The sequence below is a fragment of the Osmia lignaria genome, unplaced genomic scaffold (assembly GCF_051020975.1).
Source record: "Osmia lignaria lignaria isolate PbOS001 unplaced genomic scaffold, iyOsmLign1 scaffold0076, whole genome shotgun sequence".
Lineage (NCBI taxonomy): Eukaryota > Metazoa > Arthropoda > Insecta > Hymenoptera > Megachilidae > Osmia > Osmia lignaria.
In genome coordinates this window covers 37,501-42,500 of record NW_027478217.1, presented here as the reverse complement: position 1 = coordinate 42,500, position 5,000 = coordinate 37,501, and positions in this window count along the sequence as shown.

The following is a 5,000-nucleotide window of genomic DNA, read 5'->3' as shown; positions in this document are numbered from 1 at the left end:
ATCGCACGCTCTCACGGCGATTTGCTCCCGTATACGCCTGGGCGTAAGCCCGTGCGTCGCCGACCTAGCGGCCTGCCGATCGGTATTTAGAGGGAGGCACTTTGAAAGCAACACGCCGCTGGAACTTTGAAAAATTTCGGGGCAAAGCAATACGCGGCTGGGACTTTGAAATATTTCGGAGCGCACCTAAAGTTCGTTATTTTGGCTAAACGGAGCGAAAATCTGCATTTATACCATCACGGACGTTAGTTTAATAGCGTTTAACGATGGATCCACGGTACAGAATGCAAAAATATGATTGTTAAAATTTTCGACTAATCGGTTCTAAGAGGCGAAGCAATACGCCGCTGGGACTTTGAAATATTTCGGAGCGCACCTAAAGTTCGTTATTTTGGCTAAACGGAGCGAAAATCTGCATTTATACCATCACGGACGTTAGTTTAATAGCGTTTAACGATCGATCCACGGTACAGAATGCAAAAATATGATTGTTAAAATTTTCGACTAATCGGTTCTAAGAGGCGAAGCAATACGCCGCTGGGACTTTGAAATATTTCGGAGCGCACCTAAAGTTCGTTATTTTGGCTAAACGGAGCGAAAATCTGCATTTATACCATCACGGACGTTAGTTTAATAGCGTTTAACGATGGATCCACGGTACAGAATGCAAAAATATGATTGTTAAAATTTTCGACTAATCGGTTCTAAGAGGCGAAGCAATACGCCGCTGGGACTTTGAAATATTTCGGAGCGCACCTAAAGTTCGTTATTTTGGCTAAACGGAGCGAAAATCTGCATTTATACCATCACGGACGTTAGTTTAATAGCGTTTAACGATCGATCCACGGTACAGAATGCAAAAATATGATTGTTAAAATTTTCGACTAATCGGTTCTAAGAGGCGAAGCAATACGCCGCTGGGACTTTGAAATATTTCGGAGCGCACCTAAAGTTCGTTATTTTGGCTAAACGGAGCGAAAATCTGCATTTATACCATCACGGACGTTAGTTTAATAGCGTTTAACGATGGATCCACGGTACAGAATGCAAAAATATGATTGTTAAAATTTTCGACTAATCGGTTCTAAGAGGCGAAGCAATACGCCGCTGGGACTTTGAAATATTTCGGAGCGCACCTAAAGTTCGTTATTTTGGCTAAACGGAGCGAAAATCTGCATTTATACCATCACGGACGCTAGTTTAATAGCGTTTAACGATCGATCCACGGTACAGAATGCAAAAATATGATTGTTAAAATTTTCGACTAATCGGTTCTAAGAGGCGAAGCAATACGCCGCTGGGACTTTGAAATATTTCGGAGCGCACCTAAAGTTCGTTATTTTGGCTAAACGGAGCGAAAATCTGCATTTATACCATCACGGACGTTAGTTTAATAGCGTTTAACGATGGATCCACGGTACAGAATGCAAAAATATGATTGTTAAAATTTTCGACTAATCGGTTCTAAGAGGCGAAGCAATACGCCGCTGGGACTTTGAAATATTTCGGAGCGCACCTAAAGTTCGTTATTTTGGCTAAACGGAGCGAAAATCTGCATTTATACCATCACGGACGTTAGTTTAATAGCGTTTAACGATCGATCCACGGTACAGAATGCAAAAATATGATTGTTAAAATTTTCGACTAATCGGTTCTAAGAGGCGAAGCAATACGCCGCTGGGACTTTGAAATATTTCGGAGCGCACCTAAAGTTCGTTATTTTGGCTAAACGGAGCGAAAATCTGCATTTATACCATCACGGACGTTAGTTTAATAGCGTTTAACGATCGATCCACGGTACAGAATGCAAAAATATGATTGTTAAAATTTTCGACTAATCGGTTCTAAGAGGCGAAGCAATACGCCGCTGGGACTTTGAAATATTTCGGAGCGCACCTAAAGTTCGTTATTTTGGCTAAACGGAGCGAAAATCTGCATTTATACCATCACGGACGTTAGTTTAATAGCGTTTAACGATCGATCCACGGTACAGAATGCAAAAATATGATTGTTAAAATTTTCGACTAATCGGTTCTAAGAGGCGAAGCAATACGCCGCTGGGACTTTGAAATATTTCGGAGCGCACCTAAAGTTCGTTATTTTGGCTAAACGGAGCGAAAATCTGCATTTATACCATCACGGACGTTAGTTTAATAGCGTTTAACGATCGATCCACGGTACAGAATGCAAAAATATGATTGTTAAAATTTTCGACTAATCGGTTCTAAGAGGCGAAGCAATACGCCGCTGGGACTTTGAAATATTTCGGAGCGCACCTAAAGTTCGTTATTTTGGCTAAACGGAGCGAAAATCTGCATTTATACCATCACGGACGTTAGTTTAATAGCGTTTAACGATGGATCCACGGTACAGAATGCAAAAATATGATTGTTAAAATTTTCGACTAATCGGTTCTAAGAGGCGAAGCAATACGCCGCTGGGACTTTGAAATATTTCGGAGCGCACCTAAAGTTCGTTATTTTGGCTAAACGGAGCGAAAATCTGCATTTATACCATCACGGACGCTAGTTTAATAGCGTTTAACGATCGATCCACGGTACAGAATGCAAAAATATGATTGTTAAAATTTTCGACTAATCGGTTCTAAGAGGCGAAGCAATACGCCGCTGGGACTTTGAAATATTTCGGAGCGCACCTAAAGTTCGTTATTTTGGCTAAACGGAGCGAAAATCTGCATTTATACCATCACGGACGTTAGTTTAATAGCGTTTAACGATGGATCCACGGTACAGAATGCAAAAATATGATTGTTAAAATTTTCGACTAATCGGTTCTAAGAGGCGAAGCAATACGCCGCTGGGACTTTGAAATATTTCGGAGCGCACCTAAAGTTCGTTATTTTGGCTAAACGGAGCGAAAATCTGCATTTATACCATCACGGACGTTAGTTTAATAGCGTTTAACGATCGATCCACGGTACAGAATGCAAAAATATGATTGTTAAAATTTTCGACTAATCGGTTCTAAGAGGCGAAGCAATACGCCGCTGGGACTTTGAAATATTTCGGAGCGCACCTAAAGTTCGTTATTTTGGCTAAACGGAGCGAAAATCTGCATTTATACCATCACGGACGTTAGTTTAATAGCGTTTAACGATCGATCCACGGTACAGAATGCAAAAATATGATTGTTAAAATTTTCGACTAATCGGTTCTAAGAGGCGAAGCAATACGCCGCTGGGACTTTGAAATATTTCGGAGCGCACCTAAAGTTCGTTATTTTGGCTAAACGGAGCGAAAATCTGCATTTATACCATCACGGACGTTAGTTTAATAGCGTTTAACGATCGATCCACGGTACAGAATGCAAAAATATGATTGTTAAAATTTTCGACTAATCGGTTCTAAGAGGCGAAGCAATACGCCGCTGGGACTTTGAAATATTTCGGAGCGCACCTAAAGTTCGTTATTTTGGCTAAACGGAGCGAAAATCTGCATTTATACCATCACGGACGTTAGTTTAATAGCGTTTAACGATCGATCCACGGTACAGAATGCAAAAATATGATTGTTAAAATTTTCGACTAATCGGTTCTAAGAGGCGAAGCAATACGCCGCTGGGACTTTGAAATATTTCGGAGCGCACCTAAAGTTCGTTATTTTGGCTAAACGGAGCGAAAATCTGCATTTATACCATCACGGACGTTAGTTTAATAGCGTTTAACGATGGATCCACGGTACAGAATGCAAAAATATGATTGTTAAAATTTTCGACTAATCGGTTCTAAGAGGCGAAGCAATACGCCGCTGGGACTTTGAAATATTTCGGAGCGCACCTAAAGTTCGTTATTTTGGCTAAACGGAGCGAAAATCTGCATTTATACCATCACGGACGTTAGTTTAATAGCGTTTAACGATGGATCCACGGTACAGAATGCAAAAATATGATTGTTAAAATTTTCGACTTATCGGTTCTGGATCACTGAAAAATCAAAAAAAATTATTAATTTTGATTAATTAAATTACATATGTAGTTTTATATTGTTATAGTCTCGTATTTGTTAATGTTTTGTCGTAAGAAAATGCAAAAATATCGTTTTAATGTTTTCGTCTCATCGGTTCTGGATCGCTGAAAAATCAAAAAAAAATATTAATTTTGATTAATTAAATTACAAATGGAGTTTTATATTGCTATAGTCGCTTATTTGTTAATGTTTTACCGTAAGAAAATGCAAAAATATCGTTTTAATATTTTCATCTCATCGGTTCTGGGCGGTTTTAAAATTTTTTAAAATATTAATTAAACCCATGATTTACATGAGAATGTGAATTTATTATGTCCTGCATGTTAATTTATTAATTTTCATGTATAGAACGTTATAAAATGAAAGGATATGTTCGACGATATTTTCAGTCTAAGTTTTACCGTGCCGGCGGGATGGTACGCTCTCACGGCGGTTTGCACAGGCATACGCCTGGGCGTAAGCCCATGCGTCGCCGACCTAGCGGCCGGCCGTTCGGTATTTATAGGAAGGCACTTTCGGTTCGCTCGGACCGGTCGGGAGTAGCGTCGAGCGTGTGGCTCTTTTATGACTTCGGTTGAAAAGCAGTCTACCGCTCCTCGAGAATATACTTTCTCGACTATTCTCGTTCCGGTTTTCCGTTGCGGATTATTATTAATCTCCACACAGCATTACCACGGGTCGGTGTCTAAGACCGAATGGCCCATATGTGGTGAGCCTTGTAATATAAGGCTGGTGACCTGTATGCACTTATAAATGTTGCATACTTGTACAAACTGAGCATCAACTGTCTGTAACCAAAATTTGTTAAAACTGAAAAAGTTATAAGATTGTATAAAATTTTTGAACCAAGAAAGTAGTGTTAGACGAAAATTCGTTCTATCACTTTTAGAAGGGAGACTGTTTGGAAATATTTAAAGTATAAAATACACAAAAGTCCACTGAATTATGAACAAAATTACGTCCCTGAATTTAAGAAAAGTCAAGAGGTGTCAGAAATAAAATCCTCTCTGATACG